Source organism: Bombina bombina, chromosome 3 (genome assembly GCF_027579735.1).
Source record: "Bombina bombina isolate aBomBom1 chromosome 3, aBomBom1.pri, whole genome shotgun sequence".
Classification (NCBI taxonomy): Eukaryota; Metazoa; Chordata; class Amphibia; order Anura; family Bombinatoridae; genus Bombina; species Bombina bombina.
The window spans coordinates 240682377-240697956 of NC_069501.1; positions in this window are offsets into that span (position 1 = coordinate 240682377).

The following is a 15580-nucleotide window of genomic DNA, read 5'->3' on the forward strand; positions in this document are numbered from 1 at the left end:
CTGGAATGCCTTTTAGTCGAAGATTCGACCATCTATCCCGGTTCTCCATGTCTTCCATCTTTTCCTGTAGTTCCACAATCTGTTGTTGTTGTTGGGAGACAGTTTGTGACATAACACAGACATTTTCCTCAAGATCCCCTCTGTCGTTTTCCAAAGCATCCACTCTATTGCCAATGTCCAACATCTCCTTCTTAATCTCTGAGAGACTATTTGTGACTGTGGTATGAAGGTTATCTATCTTGTCCCATAATTTTTCAAAGTTCATAGAAATGTCCTGTTTTGACACCAATGAATGAAGATCTGCTTTGGTCGCAGGGGTTTGGGCATCAAGAGCGTCATTTGGGTTAGTTTCTATATCTGACTCTCTTTCTTCATCCATATTGCTAATTTCTGGTTGCTTATGGCTTACCGCAGCTCTTAGATAAGTGTCCATAGAGGCTGATTTAGAGACCCTCTCACCCTTCTGGTTCCTCCTAGATGACATCCTAAATGTAGGCTGAGTACTCCACAGCCGCACCAGCTTATGTGTGATGGAAAGCTGGGCAGTTCTAGAATGCAGCTGGAGATGGTCCGATATATGTTTTGTTCTCTCTCAAGTAGTATTGTCCCCCAAAAGAGAAAGATCATCAATGGAAATGTCTCAGGTGCAATGTAAGGGTCACCTCTGCTGTTTTATGAAATAACTTAGAGTGGTTTCCCTAGAAGCAGCATGCTGTTTTAATAGTCTCTTTACACTTCATCTAGGTCAATAATATATGTCACATCCATATCTTGCTATAATATCATACATTAAGCCTAGTCGGCAGTTTTACAGAGGCATAAGCTGTTACATATAGATCGTTAGCTTGATCCCGCCGTATTGAGGTATACTCTGAGCCATGCGTGGTTTAGCAGCATGGGTCCGGCCTTGCCTCGTCTGTTTGTGCATCTCTGTTTCGCTATGAGTGTCCCCGGTTAGGCTATCTTATCCGGTATATTCAAATGCCCTTTTCTCCTTTACAATAGTATCCCACTGGGTAAATAGCTGCTTACTATAGTCCCAATTATGTCTAGTGACCGCTTTATATTACCGCTGCGTAGCAGTCCCAAGATGGCGCCCACCGCTGCAGACTGTATCTGGAAAGCATTTCTTCTTCCATTGCAGCTATTAATATCTCTCGGTGGGTGTTTAAAGACAGCTGGCGTGGTTCAGTAGCATAAGTTGAGGTTCATGATCTCTCTCTTTGCCCAAGTTTCAAGCATTTATCTCCTCTTTATCAGTATCTCTCTCCGGAGCTCCGGTCTCACACAGCCATCTGCTTAGGCTGCTAGGCTCCGCCCCACGCTCTTCGTATTTCTTATTTTTAGTCTTAAAGGGACATGAAACCCAATTTTTTTCTTTCATGATTCAGATAGAGCATTCAATTTTAAATAACTTTCCAATTTATTTCTATCTTTTGATGAAAAGTATACTTAGGTAGGCTCAAAGCTTACCTGTGTGTAGCTGCACATAGGCTGCACATAAATGCCTCTTGTCATTGGCTTTAAGTTAGCCGCCAGTAGTGCATTACTGTTCCTTCAATAAATGATGCAAAGAGAATAATGTAAATTAGATATTAGAAGTAAATTGGAAAGGTATTTAAAATTAATTGATCTATCCCAATCAAGAAATAATAATTTTGTGTTTCATGTAGGGAAATACTATGGAAAGCCTATCATAATGTGGTTATGACTTGTCATTATGTCCCATGTCTTTTGTGGGAGCAGATGAAAAAACAATGTTCTCCAGCTTGATGTGATCACCATTTCAATATTCAAATAAGCTCTTAAGAAAATGCCTTATCTTCAGAAATAATAACCTGCTTGGTCAATCTTAAATAAAAAATGTAACTTTAAGAACAAGGAAGAGGTTTAAAAGAGAATAATTTCAAATAGATATAGGAATAAAAAGAAAGATCAAAGGTTAAAGCTATGTAAATACAGGGAGTGCAGAATTATTAGGCAAATGAGTATTTTGACCACATCATCCTCTTTATGCAGGTTGTCTTACTCCAAGCTGTATAGGCTCGAAAGTCTACTACCAATTAAGCATATTAGGTGATGTGCATCTCTGTAATGAGAAGGGGTGTGGTCTAATGACATCAACACCCTATATCAGGTGTGCATAATTATTAGGCAACTTCCTTTCCTTTGGCAAAATGGGTCAAAAGAAGGACTTGACAGGCTCAGAAAAGTAAAAAATAGTGAGATATCTTGCAGAGGGATGCAGCACTCTTAAAATTGCAAAGCTTCTGAAGCGTGATCATCGAACAATCAAGCGTTTCATTCAAAATAGTCAACAGGGTCGCAAGAAGCGTGTGGAAAAACCAAGGCGCAAAATAACTGCCCATGAACTGAGAAAAGTCAAGCGTGCAGCTGCCAAGATGCCACTTGCCACCAGTTTGGCCATATTTCAGAGCTGCAACATCACTGGAGTGCCCAAAAGCACAAGGTGTGCAATACTCAGAGACATGGCCAAGGTAAGAAAGGCTGAAAGACGACCACCACTGAACAAGACACACAAGCTGAAATGTCAAGACTAGGCCAAGAAATATCTCAAGACTGATTTTTCTAAGGTTTTATGGACTGATGAAATGAGAGTGAGTCTTGATGGGCCAGATGGATGGGCCCGTGGCTGGATTGGTAAAGGGCAGAGAGCTCGAGTCCGACTCAGATGCCAGCAAGGTGGAGGTGGAGTACTGGTTTGGGCTGGTATCATCAAAGATGAGCTTGTGGGGCCTTTTCGGGTTGAGGATGGAGTCAAGTTCAACTCCCAGTCCTACTGCCAGTTTCTGGAAGACACCTTCTTCAAGCAGTGGTACAGGAAGAAGTCTGCATCCTTCAAGAAAAACATGATTTTCATGCAGGACAATGCTCCATCACACGCGTCCAAGTACTCCACAGCGTGGCTGTCAAGAAAGGGTATAAAAGAAGAAAATCTAATGACATGGCCTCCTTGTTCACCTGATCTGAACCCCATTGAGAACCTGTGGTCCATCATCAAATGTGAGATTTACAAGGAGGGAAAACAGTACACCTCTCTGAACAGTGTCTGGGAGGCTGTGGTTGCTGCTGCACACAATGTTGATGGTGAACAGATCAAAACACTGACAGAATCCATGGATGGCAGGCTTTTGAGTGTCCTTGCAAAGAAAGGTGGCTATATTGGTCACTTATTTGTTTTTGTTTTGTTTTTGAATGTCAGAAATGTATATTTGTGAATGTTGAGATGTTATATTGGTTTCACTGGTAAAAATAAATAATTGAAATGGGTATATATTTGTTTTTTGTTGAGTTGCCTAATAATTATGCACAGTAATAGTCACCTGCACACACAGATATCCCCCTAAAATAGCTATAGCTAAAAACAAACTAAAAACTACTTCCAAAACTATTCAGCTTTGATATTAATGAGTTTTTTGGGTTCATTGAGAACATGGTTGTTGTTCAATAATAAAATTAATCCTCAAAAATACAACTTGCCTAATAATTCTGCACTCCCTGTACAAGTCTAACTTTAAGATACATGGATAGAGAATAACAAGTAGTGAATAAAACATTAAAAATTATATATGAACACAAATACATACATACAGATACAAACTAGAAGCAAATACAAATCAAACCTTCATAAAAACATTGGATTTTTTAAAATTATTTTTTGTTAGAATTTTATGAAAGATTACCAAATTACATATGACATATAGTGAAAAACAAAAAATTCAAACGTATGAGAAGGTTAATGAAACAGTGTGAAATTAATATTCTTAAAGCTAAACATGTGCTTTATACAATGAGAGCTCCGTCTATATCCATAATACAGGATATATATTAACAATATATATTAATTTAATATATATTTAATATATTAATAATATAATCAAACAGAGAATGAGCAAGAGATAAACAAATTAGGGGGATTGGCAAGAGAAAGGGTGATTCTAAAGGAAAACATTGCAGTTTTATAGGAATTCACTTTTATTTTAGCAGAAATATTTTAGCAGTGACAGTTTTGCATGATTAAAGGGACACTAAACCCCAATTTTTTCTTTCATGAATCAGATAGAGCATGCAATTTTAAGCAACTTTCTAATTTACTCCTATTATCAATTTTTTTTCGTTATCTTGCTATATTTATTTAAAAAGAAGGAATCTAAAGCTTAGGAGCTGGCCCATTTTTGGTTCAGAACCTGGGTTATGTTTACTTATTAATTAGCTAAATGTAGCTATCAATTAGCAAGTGCTATCCAGGGTGCTGAACCTAAAATGTGCTGGCTTCTAAGTTTTACATTCCTGCTTTTTAAATAAAGATAGCAAGAGAATGAAGAAAAATTGATAACAGGAGTAAATTAGAAAGTTGCTTAAAATTGCACGCTCTATCTGAATCATGAAAGAAAAGAAAATGTGGGTCTAGTATCCCTTTGAATTTGCTTTCCTCTACAAGTAGCAGCAGCTTTCTAGAGAGACCGAATTCTTTCTATGGAAAACAGCTCACAAATAAGAGGCAGTTCAAAGTTCAGTCCCATTTTATATTGCATCCCATAGTAACTGCGTTTTTCATCTCTGCAATCTCCTGTGAAATACTGCATAGAAAAACATAGGGATTGAAGACGATGTAGAGGCAATATAAACCATTAAAACCTTTCAGAATCAGACAAAATAGTCCAGCATTCAATCAGCCCCAAACCGGCAGTCCGGAAATCCGTTAAAGACACCCAAATAAGATGCTATCTCCTGGAGAGCAGTAACTGTTGTAGTGGAGGAACCACTCTGCAATAAAGTGTATCAAAGGAATAGGTAGTAGGTTCTACACCGAGGTGAAGAAAAAGTCCATGAATTTATTCATAAAAAATACCAAAGTTACAAAAAAAGCCAAAAATACATTGGACATGAAAAAACTGACAGAGACAAGTGCCTGGCGCGTTTCGCACCCCCTAGAGGCGCTTACTCATATGCTTACGCATTTTTTAAAAAAATTTGATCCCTAAATAACACAGTAACATAGTAGATGATCTAAATACCTAAAATAAATCTAAAATACCACTAAAAGGTGACCCATTTAATACTAGCAATCATATCCATGAATTTTGTTTCTAGACAGAAATGTATCCAAATAATTTTTAAATGTATCTAGGGTATTGGCATTCACTACCTCCTTTGGTAATGAGTTCCACAATTTTATTGCTCTTACAGTGAAAAAACGTTTCCATTGCAGGAGATTAAATCTCCTTTCCTTCAACCTTAAATTGTGACCTCTTGTCACAAACAATTTTCTTGGAATAAACAGAGCTTCTGCCATCTCTGTATATGGGGCTTGAATATATTTATATAAAGTAATCATGTCACCTCTCAAGCGCCTTTTTTCTAAAGAAAACAGACCCAGTTTGGCTAGCCTCTCCTCATAGCTTACATTCTCCATTCCCCTTATTAGCTTTGTGGCCCTTCTCTGAACTTTTTCTAGTTCTGCAATATCTTTTTTTGCGATCAGTCCCCAGAACTGCACTCCATACTCAAGGTGAGGTCTTACTAGGGATTTTATATAGTGACAGAATTATGCTTTCCTCCCTTGAATCAATGACTCTTTTAATACATGCTAGTATCTTATTAGCCTTTGTAGCCGCTGCCCTGCATTGTGCACCCATCTTTAGCTTGTTATCTATTACTATTTACAAATTCCTTTCCTCCTCTGTTTGACTAAGTCTTGTGCCATTTAAATAATTAGCTGCCTGCTTATTTTTACTTCCAAAATGTAGAACCTTGCATTTTTCCATATTAAATCTCATTTTCCATTTACCTTCCCATACTTCTAATTTTTGCAGATCCCTTTGTAACGAAAGTTCATCCTGCTCTGACTTAATGACCTTACTTAACTTAGTATCATCTGCAAAAATAGAGATGTTGCTATTTAATCCTTGCTCCAAATCATTTATAAAAATATTAAAAAGAACAGGGCCCAGTACTGATCCCTGGGGGACTGCACTGATTACCTTTGTCCAATCTGAATATGATCCATTCACTACTACTCGTTGCTCCCTATCTTTTATCCAGTTATTTATCCATGAGCTAACATTTTCAGCTATTCCCAGTCCCTTAATTTTGTGCATTAATCTCTCATGTGGCACTGTATCAAATGCCTTTGCAAAACCTAAGTATATCAAATCAACGGATTCCCCTTTATCTATATTTTTACTTCCTCATATAATCTAACTAGATTAGTTTGACATGATCTATTTCTCATAAAACCATGCTGATTTGAACTCATAATCATAATACTTTACATCTCACTATAATCAGCATTTCCACAGCACAACCTTTCAAAAAAAAAAAAAATGAATGGGGTAAGCATTTTGCTACACAAATCCCTCCCTTTCACATTTCATAAACAAATCTCAGACAAGGAAGGTAGATTTTTAGGAATCATGGGACTGCTATATGGTAAGCCAGTAACAATAATAAATCTATACGCACCAAACACATGACAAGCATCCTTTTTTCCAATCCATCCTTCCACTTATACAAGATATTTTAACAGGCCAATTGATAGTACATGGCGACTTTAACTTACCCATCAATGTGAATTTAGATAGCTCCAATTCCTCACTTCGAGTCCCAAAAAAAAAACATGAAATCATTTTGGTCATGGCTAAAAACCTTGAGCCCTTATGATCCTTGGAGGTATAGATTCCCTGATCGAAGAGATTATACAATTTTCTCTGCCCCAAACAATTCACACTCTAGAATTGACTTCATTCTAGTAGATCACCTCACACTAGCTAATGTAAATACTGTTGCAATTTCCCACACATCTTGGTCTGACCACTCAATGGTCAAATGCAAAATGCTCATACCCTCAGCTCCCCTCAGACCCTTTCAGTGGAGATTAGATGATTCGCTATTACACCCCCCCCCCCCAAATCAAAGAAAACCTAGAAAAATCTATGAAGGAATATTTTAATATAAATAATACTCCCGACTTATCACCAGGATATATTTGGGAAGCCCATAATTCCTTTATAGGAGGTGAGCTGATTAAGATAAAGGCAGCTAAAAAAAAAAGCAGAAAGAGAAGAATATACTCATATCTCCAAAGAAATTTGACAGTTAGACTACCTCCACAAACTCCATCTGCAAGATAGAGATATTCTGTCACAACTATCCTGTTATAGTGTCAGTATATTTATGAAAATCTTAGTAGTGCTCTCCAAATAATATATCAGCTTATGGCAGGGTTATAACACAATACAAATAATAATTATCCTTAAAAATAGAAACCCTTAACCGTCATGCATCTACTAGAAACCATACAGTTAATATAAATACCTGAATTCTTTTATTTAGTTAATATCCATGAACATTTTGAAATATATTTGCAATACCAGAATATGACACAATATCATATACGTTAAAACCAACTATTAAGATATGCTATCTTTCTTACAAAGCCCAGAAAAATTTACCTTAAAAAATCAGCCTTATTTACAAATAGCCTTTCATTCAGTTAACACAATGGGACTAAAACCTTTTACTTTTAACTTCCAAGCAATACAATCCTATCAGTGCTTATAAACAATAGGATAATATATATATTATGCTATTTAACTGCAATTTATCCTAAAACAATATTGATTTAAAACATCAGAACTTTCACAGATAAATTACTTAGTCTACCAGATACAAATTTAAACAACACATAGGCTTATGAAATACAATTTAAAAACACAATTTGCTCTCTCCAATCTTCCAATTTTAGTTTAACTGTAATGACTATGCATATAACTTATTTTAAAACATCACATGTAGTTTCAATACTTTACCAAATAAACCAGTCGATATCCAGTTTCCAATGTTTCTCAACAGATTCAATTTCACCTCAGAATTTCAAAATTGGGGATATTGCATATGGAGTCCAAGAGTAGCTGTGTGCTTTAATAATAACCACAGTAGTTATTCCTCCAGGATTAGCCAGCAGCCTCCTCTCAGTCTCTATGCTTGTGGTTAAATCATCTCATTTCACCCCTCCCCTTTTTTGATCATTATCTATCATTGGTGAGTATTGGAAACGCCTCAAAACGGAAACCTTGTCTCGGATTGGCCCTTGTGCTTGTCCCTGGTCCGTCCTTAGAGTTGAGCATGTTTACCATGGCAACACATCTTTTGAACAGTTAAATTCCCTTAACTGTCCTACCGGTATTGGCCCTTAGGTGGCAGCAGACATCCAGACAAAACAAATTCACCTTAACATGTCTAAACATTTTTAACAAGTTAATTATTCTCATAAAATGGTTATTCATTTTATCATAATTTACTGCAACAATTACTCACAATATTTGTTTTGGATAAGTAATATCTTATGAATTTCCTGATCATTTTGATATGAAACACAGTATATTATATTAAAATAATGTATCCTGTTTCTGAAATTAATGGCATTTATACATCTAATATGTTTTCATATAATATAGTATGCTCTATGTCTCCCACAATTCTTGCACGCAGGAACCTTGCCCATGGTTCACCTGAAATAAAATAATAAGTGTCATTAATTATTTCTTTTTTAGGTCCACAAATATCTATTCATATTCTTAAAAACACAGAGGCTGAGGTATTCAGTGCACCTCTTTCTAAGTGCATAGATTGATGCCCATGACCAATGGTTGTCTGCAATAAAAATAGAAATAATTATTAGAAATGATCCAAGCATTCATATGTATTTGATGTAGTTATTACTCAACATAGCAATCATTCATTTAATATAAAATGTCTCAGTCCCATATATATACATATATGGGTTATTTGAATTATTCCAAACACATATGAAACTAGTATTGTTCCCTTTGCAAAAATGTATTTATTTTTATCTTTGTTATACAGGGGTTGTAAATGTTAATTCTTCAACCCACACTGCTTTCAGTAATTTTAAGTTCACACCATAGCATTTGTCTTTGTTTCCTAAGGTCTTCACTGCCCCACCCACATAGCATGGTTTATTTGCATTTGAAATGCACAGAGTTACTTTTTCACAAGATAATGTCACCTGAGTCAGACTCTACTGCACGATGTGAGGGGTAATAGATTTTATCTCACATTCCCAGGCAATCACACATATGGTTTCCTGAAATAGTTGTTAAATTTTAATTAAACCAAATGCTCTATTGTTCTCACTTGGATGCCCTCTTCACTTTTTGCACACTGAATGTGGGAGGATGGGACAGGAGTCCCAAGTTAAGAATGAATTGAATCATCCTCCACTCACCAGTCAAACACATGATCAAAATATGTATATACATTTATTAATCTTAAAACATATGATTAAAATATATATTTATTAACCTTACATATACCTTGACAATAGAGAGAAATTAAACACATTTTTACATATAAAAGCACAAAGATCCGCCATGTTCTTACAGCAAAAATATTACAAAGATGCAAATAAGCCTGGCAAATTATTAGCTCGTGCTCTAAAAACTAAAACAGTCAAAACATATATACATTCAATTAAAAACCTGACGGAACGGTAGTAGATGTATTTAAAACATTATCATAATTTATACAATCTTTATCCTCACAGGAACCCAAATATGCATGCATGAAATTGCACAGACTACTTAGCCAACATAGACCTCCCTGGCATATCACCTGACAACCAAAAATTGTTTGCAGCCCCAATAACTAAATTGGAATTAAAACAAGCTATCACCTCTCTAAAACCAAATAAAGCCCTCGGCCCTGACGGGTTCTCCGATTTGTATTACAAAACATTTATTTAGATTTTATCACCTCAATTAATAAATCTTTTTCAACATATTGATGAAGGGGGACACTTTCCAGACACAATGTTACAGGTGGCAATCACGGTAATCCTGAAACCAGGCAAGACCCTTGACCAACCAGCAAACTTCTGCCCTATTTCCTTATTAAATACCGACCTTTAATTATTCGCAATAATTCTCGCAATTAGACTAAATAAAACCCTATCAGACTTAATATCACCAGACCAAGTGGGATTCATTCCTTACAGAGAGGCTAAATGTAACGCCACAAAAGTACTTGACCTAATGCACTTTATAGATCAGAAAAACATCCCAACTATCTTTCTATTCACTGACGCAGAGAAAGCATTCAATAGACTTGATTGGACCTTTCTAGAAGCAACCCTTGACAAATTCCTCTTGCCCCAATCATATATACAACATATTCTCGCGTTATACTCATTCCCGACAGCCCAAATTAGGATTAATGGTTTACTATCTGAACAATTTGAAATTAGAAATGGTACCAGACAAGGATGCCCCCTCACACCCTCTGTTTAAATTATCCCTTGAATCTCTAGCTTCCTCAATCCGCCAAAACCCAGAGATCCAAGGAATAAACATTAAAAATAATAAGTAAAAGTTAGCAATGTTCGGTGATGATGTCCTTTTGACCTTAACATCCCCAACACCTTCCCTTAAAACGACGTTAAAAGTGTTGGAGAAGTATCCAACTTTAAGGTAAATATGAACAAGTCTGAAGTCTTACCAATTAATTTAACTCCTACAAATATAACACATTTACAAGCTATAAGCACACTTAAAATCCAGCGAAAATCTTTGAAATATTTAGGGGTTCATCTCACTCCTTGAAATGATAAGTTTCCTTAACTAAATTACAATAAGATATTAAATGAAACTATCAGACTCACCTCAACTTGGTTGTCCAAAAATATCTCCAGGACAGGCAGGATAAATACAGTAAAGATGACCCTTCTACGTAAAATACTATATTTACTCCAAACCCTCCCCATCCCACATACAACTTCATATTTAACCAAAATCCAAAAAATAATAGGTGAATACATCTGGAAGCGCAGACCTCTCAGAATAACCAAAAAAACATGTACTCCCCAAGAAATTTGGGAGGACTGGGTGTTCCTCATCTACTCTTACATAAAAGGACTGTCTCCCTTCAAATAATTTGGTTCTGGTGCCAGCATTCAAAATCAAGCTTTAAAAGCTGGGTCCAACTAGAATAAGATTTGGCAGAAAACCCTGACTTAGGTAGTATTAGCTGGAAACCTAAATGCATGGAATCCTTGCTTAAAAATGGAATACCTACTATCACAAAAACCCTTACAGATTGGAAAAATATAATCAAATGTAATAAATGCATCTCATCTGCAATATCCCCACTTTCACCAATTCTAAATAACCCTGATTTCCTTGCAGGGGTCTCTTGGCCATTCCCCCCAAATCCTACTCAGACTGACACAATCCCAATAATCGAAATACTAGAAAATAAAATATTAAAACCTATGCATGATCCTGGAGACCTGGGTAACAATTATTTCTCCTCATGGTTTAGATACCATCAAACCAATCATTATTTAGCCTCACATAAACAAAGAGAAGACTTTATCAGACCACTCACAAACTTTGAAAAAATATGTTTCAAACCTGTATTATATACTAAAATCATTTCCATGTGCTATAAACTCCTACTTGGAGCCTCTTCTCCAAACACGCATAAGTTCACTATCGCCTGGAATAAAGAACTGGGATTGAAACTCCCTGTTGATACCTGGAAACTGATTTTCCTCAATACTATGCCCTCAGCACACTCAGTTCAAGCCCTAGAAATCAAAACAAAAATCATACATAGATGGTTTCTCACTTCCCAAAAGTGAAACATATATTTCCAGGTGCATCAGATAAATGTTGGAGATGTGGTGAGGAGAGAAGTGATTTGTTACACACTTGGTGGACCTGCCATGAAATACAGAAATACTGGTGCGAGATACTTAAAATGATAAAGAAAGTCCTATCCAGTGACTTAAGACCTACTCCCCAGTTATGTCTGTTTAACCTACTAGGAGAGATTAAGTGTATGATTAAACAACCTCTATGCCAGATTATGTTAAATACGGTTAGACAATTAATAGCTCAAAATTGGAAACAGAAAAATGCTTCACTACTGACAATATGGGAAAATAGAGTCAACAAGACTTTAATGTTGGAAAGATACTAATATTTTAAAACCAGTCGTATTGATACCTATCATGAAATCGTGTTTTACTGAGAGACCTTCCTTAACACGCCCAAATAAAACAAATATGTATAACCATGTTAGTCATAGGGGAAGATATTTTATTATTCTCACTGTCCTCGTCCTTGCTTGTTATTCTGTTATTGTTTATTGTTACTGTTCTTGTTTTTGTTTAAATTAATATGTTATTCATAGGTTTATTGTTTAAATATTGGAAACATGATTTATTACAATGGGGTCTACTAAGATACTCACCTGATAACAATTTTAGTCATCCCAGTGTCACTTGTCAACTACAGAACTTTCTCTCAACATTACAAGACTATGTTTTTTTTTTTAATTTAAATTTTTATTGAGGTTTGAAATAAAGCATACAAACTTTTTGAGACCAAAATAAATAATAGTTACAATACAATATCAGAGTATAATATACAGTAAATATAGCATGCCATGCAATCTTTGAGCCTTACAATGAACATAAGGGGCCACTTTTAGACCTCACATAAAATATAAAAAAAGGAAGAAGGCTCCTAGTAACATTGGAGACCACTTATGGATCTCATCCGAAAAACCTCAGCTTTATAGTAAAATATTTAAACAAAGCACAAACAAGGAAACACTCATAAACAAAAAACATGGCAAACAGTAGCCAAGAGGCCACTAGTCAAGGTTTCCTATGGATGAGTGCTATGATGAAATATATAAATGTAAAGCATTAAAATTAAAACCTTATATTCAAATTGTATGGAGTGTTAAACACTCTTGCTAACAGGACTATGTTTTAATAGATACAAGGACACAAACATTTTAAAATGGATATATGTAAGTTGACTTTCTGTAAGGACTCTGATATTATCATTCAATGTAATATTTTTGACTCTTTGTAAATGTAATAAAAATAATTAAAAAAAACAAACAAAAAAAAAATAACATGGGCTGGTTGCAGAGGTAAGGAACACTGTTGTATTTAAAATATCTATCTCTAATTTTGGTTAGCTGGTTTATTGTTGGGCACATTTTCTGCAAAACAGTATTTTCCTTGGAAGGCTACAGTGAAAGGATAAAAGGTCTTGGAATTCAATGCAGTCTTTACTACTGGCTACAACATTTTGCAAAATAGTTTTACTTTTGGACTTTTACATTTCAGCATGATTAAGAGCTTGCACAGCCTAAAATGTCTCTCTGTATGGGTATTACACCTTAAAAAATGTCAGTTTTTTCTTGTATACAGAAGAGATGTTGTTTTTCATTGAAGACTTTTTATATTTTAGACAGACTTTTCATTGTGTGGCTGCATGAGATATACTAAAATATTCCACTTTTATGGAAGGCAAACAGGCCATCACGGCCAACTTTATTAAATAAATATATAAAAATTGAGCTAACAATACAATTATGGCGGCATAGAGATACTATAAGATCCAGGACAACAGTAGGACAGTGGCCATCAGACTACAGCAGAGGGCCCTCTGCTCGGTTGGAGATTATACTAAGGGGTTTTTGAGATCTTCTGGCACACAGGCGAATCTGTGGAGATCCCCCCCTCCCGTCAGCTTGGCCATCACTCCCCCCATTCTCCCTCTCCTCAGGGAAGATATTTTATTATTCTCACTGTCCTCGTCCTTGCTTGTTATTCTGTTATTGTTTATTGTTACTGTTCTTGTTTTTGTTTAAATTAATATGTTATTCATAGGTTTATTTTTTAAATATTGGAAACATGATTGATTACAATGGGGTCTACTAAGATACTCACCTGATAACAATTTTAGTCATCCCAGTGTCACTTGTCAACTACAGAACTTTCTCTCAACATTACAGGACTATGTTTTTTTTTAATTTAAATTTTATTGAGGTTTGAAATAAAGCATACAAACTTTTTGAGACCAAAATAAATAATAGTTACAATACAATATCAGAGTATAATATACAGTAAATATAGCATGCCATGCAATCTTTGAGCCTTACAATGAACATAAGGGGGCACTTTTAGACCTCACATAAAACATAAAAAAAGGAAGAAGGCTCCTAGTAACATAGGAGACCACTTATGGATCTCATCCGAAAAACCTCAGCTTTATAGTAAAATATTTAAACAAAGCACAAACAAGGAAACACTCATAAACAAAAAGCATGGCAAACAGTAGCCAAGAGGCCACTAGTCAAGGTTTCCTATGGATGAGCGATATGATGAAATATATAAATGTAAAGCATTAAAATTAAAACCTTATATTCAAATTGTATGGAGTGTTAAACACTCTTGCTAACAGGACTATGTTTTAATAGATACAAGGACACAAACATTTTAAAATGGATACATGTAAGTTGACTTTCTGTAAGGACTCTGATATTATCATTCAATGTAATATTTTTGACTCTTTGTAAATGTAATAAAAATAATTAAAAAAACAAACAAAAAAAAATAACATGGGCTGGTTGCAGAGGTAAGGAACACTGTTGTATTTAAAATATCTATCTCTAATTTTGGTTAGCTGGTTTATTGTTGGGCACATTTTCTGCAAAACAGTATTTTCCTTGGAAGGCTACAGTGAAAGGATAAAATGTCTTGGAATTCAATGCAGTCTTTACTACTGGCTACAACATTTTGCAAAATAGTTTTACTTTTGGACTTTTACATTTCAGCATGATTAAGAGCTTGCACAGCCTAAAATGTCTCTCTGTATGGGTATTACACCTTAAAAAATGTCAGTTTGTTCTTGTATACAGAAGAGATGTTGTTTTTCATTGAAGACTTTTTATATTTTAAACAGACTTTTCATTGTGTGGCTGCATGAGATATACTAAAATATTCCACTTTTCTGGAAGGCAAACAGGCCATCATGGCCAACTTTATTAAATAAATATATAAAAATTGAGCTAACAATACAACTATGGCGGCATAGAGATACTATAAGATCCAGGACAACAGTAGGACAGTGGCCATCAGACTACAGCAGAGGGCCCTCTGCTCGGTTGGAGATTATACTAAGGGTTTTTTGAGATCTTCTGGCACACAGGCGAACCTGTGGAGATCCCCCCCTCCCGTCAGCTTGGCCATCACTCCCCCCATTCTCCCTCTCCTCATGCTGCTGCCTCTCACCACCCGAGATCTCTATCTTGCAGCCACTGTAACCTCCTGACTTAAAGGAAGGTGACCATACACTCAGTCTATGAATTATAGTAGGGTGCCTATCACAGATCTACAGATCTAATATCATTTAAGAATAAACCTATACCTACATTTGATAAGTGAACCCCATCAGGTCTGAATAGATATACTCTGTAAGCTCTGATGGACCCATGTTTCACTACGAATCCACTTGATTCCGTGATGGCTCTACCTGTTTCCCTCTTAATACTTTTTCTCATTCTATTGGCTTCACTGGCAGTTGACATGTGATGCCAGTGGGGCCGGGACACGACTTTAGACCACCCTAAGTCAACTTTGATTATATTAATTAGCTCAAGGACTGGCAATGCCCCAATATCATTCCGATCTAGGTGTAATATAATCACGTGGGGCGTTCCCCACCTTCTCCTA